Here is a 12,192-nt window from a genome sequence, read left to right on the forward strand (position 1 = left end):
GGAGAGTAGTCAGTCTCAACTGTGAATAGCATGGTGTCAAAACGAACTAATAAGAGAGTACTCTGAGCAAAGAGGCCTTCCCAGCCACAATGTGGAGGCAGCTGAACCGTGCCTCGCATGACTGCGTCCCAGTGTGAAGGAATGGCGGAGTCAATCTCGAGCAGACTGTATGTTACCACGCGACCAATGTCATAATGTTCTGCCACAAAATCAGCATCCAGCATACGTGTCTCATGAAACAACCGCATAGAGGCAGCAGGGCCAGTGTCCCAATCAGCCCAATCAATGTGAGTCCTCTCTCCAAGCTGACGGGGTGGATTAACTGAAGAATCAAGAACTGCATCATTCCATATGAGAGGTTGGCGTTCAATCTCTTCACGGCATGAGGGAGGTGAGCGTATGATAGCTCGCCGCATGGATACCCAAATCTGAAGGAGTGAGCGGATGAAGGGTGAGAGAGTGCTGGTGCACAAGGGGGCATCCGTAAAGAGAAAACGATACCCTGTTTGCCAAGTATGGCCATCTCTAGTGCCGAGACGTGGAGTCGCTGTGGAAAGAGCGGCCTGAAGAAGCATCTTCCAAGGTTCTTGGCCAGGAAAGAGACCCCGAACAATAAGCTTGGTAAGAAGGGTGCGGCTCTGTAATTCTGGATCAATAATGCCAAGACCGCCTGCTGACCTAGGACGAATAATCGTGGACCAGCGAACTCGAGCACGAGTATCAGTAGTCCCATCTGTGCCACTCCATAAAAAGTTCCGCACGAGTCTGCGTAGTTGAGCTATCACACCAGAATGTAGCATCCAACAGGAGGCCGTATACCATACTGTAGCCAGAATGACCTGGTTGGCGACCAATGCACGGCCAGCCAACGACAGATGACGTGAAGACCAATGACATAGCTTCCTGCGAATAGACTGTAGTACGGGTGCAAACTGCTGCTGTGAGGAAACGTCTAATCCAACCTGAAAGCCAAGATATCTGCATGTCTGACCCGGCTGCAGCCATGTGAAACCATTAGTCACCCCCCAAGTAGGTATGTCATCACTGCCAACCAGTAACCCATAGGATTTATGCCAGTTAATGCGTGCACCACTGGCAATGCAAAAAACCTCCAGGGCCTCCCGCATGCCATCAAGAGTTGCTAGCAAATAGCGCAACATCAGCATAGAGTCATCAGCAAACTCCTGATCGATAAGGTCCGGAGCTGAAGGTACTGGCATGGTCAAGCCACGAAATGCAGGACTCTGCGCTCGAAGAAAGTCGGACAAAGTCTCTCCTACAAACAGATACAGATATGCTGCTAAAGGACATCCCTGACGGACAGATCGAGAGAGCTCAAAACTGCGACTGACACGACCACCAATAGTAATAGCACTGCTGGCAGTCCTGAAGGGAGCGGAAATGCCTAAAATCCATCTCGAAGGGAAACCCATCCTGGCTAATGATCCTTCAAGAAACTCCCACTCAACACGATCGTATGCTTTCTCGAAGTCAAGGATGAAAAAAGCGAGAGGTTCAGAAGATGATCTGGCCCACTGTACTGCCTCATAAAAAGTGAAGATATTATCCAGTATGCATCGATCCATGACAAAGCCTGTCTGAGAAGTATGAATAATATCTGGTAAGAACGATCGCAAGCGATGGCTGATCAGTAACGCTAATATCTTATAGACCGAAGGGAGTAGGGTAATAGGTCTCCACTGGTGGAGCTGTGTGGAGTCACCCCCTTTTGGAATAAGAGATATGAGACCTGAACAAAGATCCGGATGCATATATCCTGATGCAAAGATATCCTGACAACCACAAAGATCCGGATGCATATATCCTGATGCAAAGATATCCTGACAACCACGAAGCAGTGGTATTTGCAATACATCCCAATAGGTCAAAAAGAAAGCTCTAGTGAGGCCATCCTCGCCTGGACAGGAAGATGGATCTAGACTCTCGATAGCAACATAAAGCTCTGCAAGTGTGAATGGAGCCAACAAGATCTCTGCCATAGTGTCTGTACAACGACGTCGGGTGTGATGCTAGATCTGCTCACAGGCATGTAAAACCTCAGTAGTGCATACATCAGCAGTGAACAATGCCTCAAAATAATCTGCAGACATATCAAGAATAACATCAGGATGCATATGAAGTGTTCCCTGAGCATCGCACAAAGTCCGAAGGGTGGTGCCAGGAGGGCGCTCTTTATGCGCAGCGAAGAAGTCCTTATTCATTCGATCAGCTTTAGCTATCTAGTGAGATACTGAAGCATGATGAGTGAACTCAGACCTAGCCTGCTCTACGCGACGAATTTCCTCGGTGAGCTCTGTCTGTCGAGTAGCGAGATAAGCATCCTGAGGCCATTCTTCAAGCAAGCGTTGTGTGGAACCAAGAGGAATGTGGAGGTCAGACTCGCGTACTCGCAACTGACGATGAATAGTAGCAGTTTGATCACGGCAGTAAATACTAGACTGAGTAATGCAATGGGCAAGGAACTCTCCAGGGGGACCACAATAAGAAGCACCCGTGGACCACAAGTCACGAATCTGCTGCTGCAAAACTTCAGTGGTGAGAACACTGTCAGGGATGCGGCAGCCTCGTCTCTGTGCAGAGGATCTAGTGAAAGAGATAAACAATGAGATGGGTAAATGATCTGAGAGGCTGGTCCCTCGCCAAATAGTAGTAAATCCACCCAGACCTGCTGCCCAAGGGCCAATGTAAAAACGATCAAGTCGCTCTAATAATCTTCCCTGCTGTCTCTGAAACCCCCACGAGTAATGAAGTGTAGCAAGGTGGTGACCAAAAGAGGGTATGTGCCAGGCGTCAACACCTTGAATAGCTAGAAGAAATCGATCCCAAGCTGGCTGCTCATCGGGAGAAAAGGATGATAGAACTAGAGGAGTGATCGATCGCAGTCAAAGTCGCTCTCGACGTTGTTGAAGTCGCCTCCAACAACCCAAGAGTCTACAGCAGGTAGAGCAGCAACCAAGGAGGACCAAAAAGTAGCTCTCCCGAGGAGTGGTGGGTGCATAGACTGACATAAAACCAATGATAGAGTCCTGAATCCGGATAGAAACATAGACTGCTCTGCCAGCGACAAGGGTGCCATGCTGCTGAACTGATGCCAAGTAACGTGGCCCCACTGATACGCATACACCGCAACTCTGTCCATGAATGCCCAGAGTTTGATCACGGCAGTAAATACTAGACTGAGTAATGCAATGGGCAAGGAACTCTCCAGGGGGACCACAATAAGAAGCACCCGTGGACCACAAGTCACGAATCTGCTGCTGCAAAACTTCAGTGGTGAGAACACTGTCAGGGATGCGGCAGCCTCGTCTCTGTGCAGAGGATCTAGTGAAAGAGATAAACAATGAGATGGGTAAATGATCTGAGAGGCTGGTCCCTCGCCAAATAGTAGTAAATCCACCCAGACCTGCTGCCCAAGGGCCAATGTAAAAACGATCAAGTCGCTCTAATAATCTTCCCTGCTGTCTCTGAAACCCCCACGAGTAATGAAGTGTAGCAAGGTGGTGACCAAAAGAGGGTATGTGCCAGGCGTCAACACCTTGAATAGCTAGAAGAAATCGATCCCAAGCTGGCTGCTCATCGGGAGAAAAGGATGATAGAACTGGAGGAGTGATCGATCGCAGTCAAAGTCGCTCTCGACGTTGTTGAAGTCGCCTCCAACAACCCAAGAGTCTACAGCAGGTAGAGCAGCAACCAAGGAGGACCAAAAAGTAGCTCTCCCGAGGAGTGGTGGGTGCATAGACTGACATAAAACCAATGATAGAGTCCTGAATCCGGATAGAAACATAGACTGCTCTGCCAGCGACAAGGGTGCCATGCTGCTGAACTGATGCCAAGTAACGTGGCCCCACTGATATGCATACACCGCAACTCTGTCCATGAATGCCCAGAGCAAGCTCCCAAAAAGTGTGAGCTCCTGAGGGCATGAGATTACCAAAGGGAGTGGCAATCTTATGCTCCTGTACTAGTAATATATCCACAGTGCCTACTACATGAGCGTGTAAATCTCTGCGAAGTAAAAGCTTACGTGAACCTCTTACCCGAGAAGTCTGTAAACCATTAGCATTCCAAGAAACTACATGTAAATCCATAGTCTGCATGAAAGAATTGGTAAAGCATCTGTCTAACTGCGCATCTTCTTGGAGGCAGCTGGGCCATCCAAGGGGTGAGCTTCAGGCGGGAGGAAAGCAACCCGCAAGCCCTCTCTAAAATATGGTCTCTCATTGCACCAACTGCGGACCTCAGCTTGTTTACATTGCATGACCGATGCTGCAGCTTTGACACCCCAAATGCGCATAGACATAGGAAGTACCACATCTGAGGATACATGAATGATCATAGGCAATGAATAGCAAGCATATACATCACTCCATTCCATAGCACCAATACATGAAGGGAAGTGTGGAGACAATACATCCGGAGCGTAAGTAGACAACCATAAATGAAGCTGAGCCATAGTTTGTGCATGCACAAAATGCAGAACCTGATCCTCGGACCATTCCTGAGTTGCATGGAATGGAAGGAAAAAGGAATGGGTAGGCTGAGAGCGACTGCCTATTAAAGAGGGAACACAACCTGGCTTGTGATGCATAAGGTAGAGCTGCACCCGCAATGGTCCTTCTGAGTCACCGCACATTTCAGCCCGATGAGTTCCCCAGGAAAGAGGGCAAGAGCTGAGAAAACTACGTGGGACGTAAGTATGAGCGGCTGAGGGAGGGGGTGGACCAGAAGGTGGAGGGGGGGGAGTAAGGGCGAGAGGGAGAGGAGGAAAAGGAAGAGGTAGTAGCGGTGAATGATCCATCTGCATGGGAATAGGGACCTCGGGAAGAGGGGTAGGAACGGGCAGGGGAATGGCAAGTGAAGGAGGAGCTGGTAGCAGAGGTAAGTGATCCTGGGCTGAAGAAGAAGAATGGCGAGGAGAAGCAGGGGGTAAGGGAGTGGCGGAAACTTGAGAGGGAGCAGGAGAGTTAACACTGGGGGCTACATGCGGTGTGGGTTGCTGACGAGGACGGAAGGAATGGTTACGACCAACTGTCTGCCATGCAATCTCAGTAGGAACTGAAGCAGAGGGAGCACTCGTAGGCTGCTGAGGTGCTCTAGTAGTAGTAGTAGGAACCGGCTGTGGACGCTGACCACGTGGCTGAGCCTGGGTGCCATGAGCCGGCTGTTGTTGTCGTCGATGGCGTGGCTGAGTGGGGCAATCGCGTGCCAAGTGTCCCATCGCGTGACAACGTAGGCACTGTCCTGGGCGGCCAGTGACTACCATTCGGCAAGAGTAGTCTCTATCACGCACAGCCACGGTAACTATATCTGGTAACGAAGTATCCCCAAACACCAGGACCTGAATGCGAGGTGGACCAGATGAGAAGATGCAGGATCCTGAAACTAATGTGCCAAAATGAGCAGCAATCATCTGAAGGAGATGCTCATCAATAAAATGAAGAGGCATATCCGGGAAGGAGAGCGTCATAGGGAATCTGGGAATAAGATGCCGACTGTCAAACTCCTCAGTAGTAAACTTGGGATACCACCTCGTCAAGTGTATCATCCTACGATCAGAGAGTATCAGAGAGCGAGCCAGGAGAGCCGAGGCAATGACGGGATCTGAAAGACGTACCATGAAGATGCCTCTACCAAGGAGTGTAAGCTCCGAGATCCGTCCCTAAGTAGTGCCCAAAGCAATCTGACACCAATCACGGATAGAAGATCGAGGTGGAGACTGTCCAATCATCCTGCCAACCAAGGCATGCTGAGCCAAGTGTTGTACTTTGGAGTCAATGCGTGTCAACAGGTCGCCAGTACAGTCCACGCGACAGGCAATTGGTGATGGAGCGCCGTGTGTAGCGCTCAAGACCGGCAAAGCCACCATGAAGAGTGGGCGAAACTGGCAAACGGGAAAAGCACGACCCGAATTGAAGCTTGAACTCTTTCTCTCTCTCTCTCTTTCGCTCTTTCGCTTGCAGGCGGTAGAAACAGGCGCACGGTTAGGGTTTGGGGACTGTTAGGGTTTCGTAAAATTAGGGTTTCGTAAATGTTGACAGTTAGGGTTTCATGGAATTAGGGTGACGCTCAGCAGCAGAGTATGCGCAGGGCAGCAAGCTGATCGCGCGACAGCAGGCAGGTAACATAGCGTGCAGGCTGCAGAGTATGCACAGGGCCGCAGGCTGAGCGCGCGAGGGCAGGCAGGGTGCAACGCGCCCAGGCTGCAGAGTACACGCAGGGCAGCAGAGTTCGCGCGATAACAAGTATCTCTCTCTCTCTCTCTCTCTCTCTCTCTCTCTCTCTCTCTCTCTCTCTCTCTCTCTCTCTCTCTCTCTCTCTCTCTCTCTCTTCTTTGTGTGTGTGTGTGTGTGTGTGTGAAGAAGATGAAAAATACATATCAACACATAACAGTCATAATCTACAGGGGATGAAAAATATATATCAACACATAACAGTCATAATCTACAGGGGCCAGGAAACCAACCAACCAAGAAACACCTAAATTACAAAATACTCCTAGGAATCATGATTTCATTGATGTTCTTGCTCCATGAATCATCCAAATGCATGGCAAGATTCTCAAGTGGCCCGATGCTAGGGTAGCTTACCACTTGGATGGTAAATCCCACATAGGAAATGAGGGCCAGGCGACCATTTTTCAATTCCATCACCTTGTACTTCTCGAAGTCCTTAGGGTTCTTGCAAAAATGAAGAGGATCAAAGACCCACCTAGATACTTCCTCTTCTCAAGATCTTTCTCCTTGTATCTTAAGGAATCCAAAAAGGCGATGTAAAAAGATTTGAAAGTGATAATGAAGGACAAGTTTCCCTAGGGTATAAGGTTGCCTAAATAGGTGGCCTACCTGCTTGGTGTTGCTATACACTTCTGCACATCCACCCAGTTACCCAACCCTAGATCTTTTGGCAGCAACATTATTGCCACTAAAAGTATCACCCATTTGCAGTGAATGAGATTGGACTCCTTGAAGTGGAAAACGTTTTCAAGCACCTCAATGAGCGTGAGGGGATCGAACCCAAAGTCACTGGGGAAGGAGCCATCGTGATAGGCAAGGTGGCGATGTTCGGGCAGCCACTTGAGGCCATGGTGAGAGGAGACCCATTGCTTCATACAAGGGTAGGTGTGAAGAAGGGACCGCACAAAAATCTGGACTTAGACAAGGCAACTGACATTACAGTCACCAATTGGTCTAAGCAAGCCATGCTCATAGCAGCCATTGCCCTCATTTCTTGAGGGGATGTAGCAATCACACACGCTCCTCTCTTGCACATGCTTTGCTAATTTCTAGCTACCTCTCCCTCCCTCCCTCCCTCCCTCCCTCCCTCTCTCTCTCTCTCTCTCTCTCTCTCTCTCTCTCTCTCTCTCTCTCTTTTTTCTTTTTGGGAAAAGTCAGGGCTGTATATTACTGAGTACAATATAATCCCCAGCGGATGCCAAAATAGCCTATCACGTGGGGTGTACAAGCTGAATGTAAGGAGGAGAGCCACTATAGTGACAACTCGACTAGAACAATCTCATGGTGGTCGGTGTGCTGAGTGGAGGAGAAACCACCGAGGAGGGGCATAATGCCACGTAATCTGGCCACCTGTAAATGTGAAGAAGAGTGGGGATCGAGCCCAACGCCGAAGGAAGGCAAATCGGCGTGCCTCGGCTGCTCGAGATGTACCTGAGGATGAATCCCACTGCCAAATCAGGGTATGAATGATGTCCAGCCAAATGGCAGTGAGGGTATCCTGGAGGAGCTATGGAGCCGCACTTAGAATGTGGAGACAACGAGCTCTCCAAACATTCCATAGTGTAATACTAGTGATGACTGAAAAAACTTCATCAGTGTCTGAGAATCCCCCTGCCAAGCAATCTGTGGTAGCATAGCCAAAGTACCTCGCCGATAACCAGTCGATGTGAGCATAAAGGCTGGATCTGTGTCTGAGCCCTCGTAGAAAAGATGGGGGCCGGGCATTGGCATCAACCATGAGACAGATCCCCAAGTAAGAAATCCATGTTGAACACCTGCTCTGCTAAGTAGAAAGCAAACTGCAAGCCCCAGTACATGGGAAGTTGAGCATGACCAAAGACAGTGTGCAGGTGACTCAAGTAGTCGCAAAGGACAACGAGTACATAACGAATCATGACCCATAGTAGCTAGCCAAGTCCCAACTGGAAGTCCCGCATGTGCAATCATCCACATGAAAAAAGAAATACGACGAGCCGCATGTAAATCCCAGATGGTGGACCAAAACTGCTGCAGATAGGCATGGGAGAGGCCTGAATGTAACCAGAAACGCATACGAGTGGGCTGCTCTGGCTGCTGTCTCATCAGTGCTAACCGTCCAATCCTGACAGTGTACTCAAAGAAGGATACTGGTGCACCGGCGGGGTCAGAGGCAGAGGCCAATGCCACTCGCCTAGGTCCCAATAGAGCTGAGATAGGGCACGACCCTCCCACACCCAAAGCCTCCAAAGTGCAGCATCAACGGAAGCGAAACGAGGGTCAACACAACGACGCTTCCCGCGGGAGCCAACTACTCTGATGGCCTCCCATCGAGCTCCGGGAAGGGCAAGGTGCGGAGAGGTGGCATCATATGTCAATCTAGCATGAATCCCCTGAGACTGGTCAGTATCAACTGTGAATAGCATGGTGTCTAAACGAGCTAATAAGAGAGTGCTCTAAGCAAAGAGGCCTTCCCAGCCACAATGGGGAGGCATCTGAACCGTGCCTCTCATGACTGCATCCCACTGTGAAGGAACGGCGGAATCAATCTCAAGCAGTCTGTCTGTCACCCCGCGACCAATGTCATAATGTTCTGCCACAAAATCAGCATCCAACATACGTGACTCATGAAACAACCGCATAGAGGCAGCAGGGCCAATGTCCCAGGCAGCCCAATCAATGTGAGTCCTCTCTCCAAGCTGACGGGGTGGATCAACCGAAGAATCAAGAACTGCAGCATTCCAAATGAGAGGCTGGCGCTCAATCTCCTCACGACATGAGGGAGGTGAGCGTATGATAGCCCGTCGCATGGAAACCCAAATCTGAAGGAGCGATCGGATGAAGGGTGAGAGGGAGGCGGTGGACAAGGGGGCATCAGTAAAGAGAAAACGATACCCTATCTGCCAAGTATGACCATCTCTAGTGCCAAGTCGTGGAGTCACTGCGCAAAGAGCGGCCTGAAGAAGCATCTTCCAAGGTTCTTGTCCGGGGAAAAGACCCCGAACAATAAGCTTGGTAAGGAGGGCGCGGCTCTGTAACTCTGGATCAATAATGCCAAGGCCTCTCTCTGACCTAGGACGAATAATCGTGGACCAGCGAACTCGAGCACGGGTATCAGTAGTCCCATCTATGCCACTCCATAAAAAGTTCTGCACTAAGTGGCGGAGCGGAGCTATCACACCAGAATGTAACATCCAGCAAGAAGCCGTATACCATACTCTAGCCAGAATGACCTGGTTGGCGACCAATGCACGGCCAGCCAACGACAGATGACGTGAAGACCAATGGCATAGCTTCCTGCGAATAGACTGTAGTACGGGTGCAAACTGCTGCTGTGAGGTAACATCGAATCCAACCTGAAAGCCCAGATATCTGCATGTCTGACCCGGTCGCAGCCATGTGAAACCATCAACTACCCCCCAAGTAGGTATGTCATCACTGCCAACCAGTAACCCATAGGATTTATGCCAATTAATGCGTGCACCACTAGCAATGCAAAAAACCTCTAGGGCCTCCCGCATAGCATCAAGAGCAGCTAGCAAATAGTGTAACATGAGCATAGTGTCATCAACAAACTCCTGATCAATAAGGTCTGGAGCTATAGGTACTGGCATGGTCAAGCCACAAAATGCATGACTCTGAGCACGAAGAAAGTCGGACATAGTCTCTCCTACAAACAGATACAGATATGCTGCTAGAGGACATCCCTGACGGACAGATTGAGAAAGCTCAAAACTGCGACTGACACGGCCACCAATAGTAATAGCATTGCTGGCAGTCCTGAAGAGAGCGGAAATGCCTGAGATCCATCTCGAAGGGAAACCCATCCTGGCTAAAGTTCCTTCAAGAAAGTCCCACTCAACACTATCGTATGCTTTCTCGAAGTCAAGGATGAAAAAAGCGAGAGGCTCAGAAGATGATCTAGCCCACTCTACTGCCTCATAAAAAGTGAAGATATTATCCAGGATGCATCGATCCATGACAAAGCCTGTCTGAGAAGTATGAATAATATCTGGTAAGAACGGCCGCAAGCGATGGCTGATCATTAACGCTAATATCTTATAGACCGAAGGGAGTAGGGTAATAGGTCTCCATTGTCGGAGTTGAGTGGTGTCACCCCCCTTCGAAATAAGAGATATGAGACCTGAACAAAGATCCGGATGCATATATCCTGATGCAAAGATGTCCTGACAACCGCGAAGCAGTGGTATATGCAATACATCCCAATATGTCAAAAAGAAAGCTCTAGTGAGGCCATCCTCTCCTGGACAGGAGGATGGATCGAGACTCTCTATAGCAACATGGAGCTCTGCAAGTGTGAAAGGTGCCAACAAGATCTCTGCCATAGTGTCTGTACAACGGTGTCTCGTGTGATGCCAGATCTGCTCACGGGCAAGTAAAACCTCAATAGTACATACATCAGCAGTGAACAATGTCTCAAAATAATCTGCAGACATATCAAGTATAACATCAGGATGCATATGTAGTGTCCCCTGAGCATCGCACAAAGTCCGAAGGGTGGTGCCAGGAGGGCACTCTTTATGCGCAGCGAAGAAGTCTTTATTCATTCGATCAGCTTTAGCTATCCAATGAGATACTGAAGCATGATGAGTGAACTCAGACCTAGTATCCTGTACGCGACGAATCTCCTCTGTGAGCTCTGTCTGTCTAGCAGCACGGTATGCATCCTGAGGCCACTCCTCACGCAAGCGCTGAGTGGAACCAAGAGGGATGTGAAGATCAAACTCCCGTACTCTCAACTGACGATGAATAATAGCGGTCTGATCACGGCAGTAAATACTAGACTGAGTAATGCAATGAGCAAGAAACTCTCCAGGGGGTCCACAATAAGAAGCATCCATGGACCATAAGTCACGAATCTGCTGCTGCAATACTGGGGTGGTGAGAACACTGTCAGGGATGCGGCAGCCTCGTCTCTGTGCAGAGGATCTAGTGAAGGAGATAAGCAATGAGATGGGTAAATGATCTGAGAGGCTGTTCCCTCTCCATATAGTAGTGAATCCGCCTAGAGCTACTGCCCAAGGACCAATGTAACAACGATCAAGTCGCTCTAATAATCTCCCCTGCTGTCTCTGAAACCCCCAAGAGTAATGAAGTGTAGCAAGGTGATGACCAAAAGAGGGTAAGTGCCAGCGTCAACACCTTGAATAGCTAGAAGAAATCGATCCCAAGCTGGCTGCTCATCGGGAGAGATGGATGATAGAACTGGAGGTGTGATGGCTCGCCAATCAGAGTCGCTCTCAACGTTGTTGAAGTCACCTCCAACAACCCAAGAGTCTACAGCAGGTAGAACAGCAGCCAAAGAGGACCAAAATGTAGCCCTCTCCCGAGGAGTAGTGGGTGCATAGACTGACATAAAACCAATGATAGATTCCCGAATCCGAATAGAAACATAAACTGCTCTGCCAGCGACAAGGGTGCCATGCTACTGAACTGAGGCCAAGTAACGTGGTCCCACTGAGATGCATACACCGCAACTCTCTCTCTCTCTCTCTCTCTCTCTCTCTCTCTCTCTCTCTCTCTCTCTCTCTCTCTCTCCCCACAAGATAAAAAACTCACTTGATTGCTTGGCCATAATTGACACTAAATAACAAAATTTCCAATATGCATATCACAACCGGTAAAATGTAGAACACAAATACTTACTCTGTGTACTAGATAATAATTGACCTCAAACAAGCATATCATGGAAACAATCGTATACCAAGTCTAAATCCTATTAAGAAGTTTCCAGTAGTGCTATTGATCAAAATGTCAAGGCGGCCAAAACATAAAAGAGCAACTTTAGCCACTTGATTTGCATAACCTTGACCAAGATTTCAAGAGGAACCAAACTTGAAAGTACTATATATTTAATTCCTATATATCGCATGCATTCAAGAACTATTTATAAAACCCCTTTGATGTGAAATTTTCACCAATAAAAGAAAACCCTTTCCTA

General features: G+C 48.9%; 1 protein-coding gene and 1 pseudogene across 3 annotated transcripts in view; both read right to left on the reverse strand.

Moving 5' to 3' along the window:
• Positions 1–12,192, reverse strand: part of LOC147462578 (uncharacterized) — a 78,142-nt gene that overhangs the window by 13,082 nt on the left and 52,868 nt on the right. The window lies entirely within an intron of this gene.
• Positions 6,504–7,236, reverse strand: LOC147462580 (chlorophyll a-b binding protein 1B-21, chloroplastic pseudogene; annotated as a pseudogene).

This window comes from Adiantum capillus-veneris, chromosome 2, assembly GCF_014529385.1.
Source record: "Adiantum capillus-veneris isolate H3 chromosome 2, ASM1452938v2, whole genome shotgun sequence".
NCBI classification, from domain to species: Eukaryota; Viridiplantae; Streptophyta; class Polypodiopsida; order Polypodiales; family Pteridaceae; genus Adiantum; species Adiantum capillus-veneris.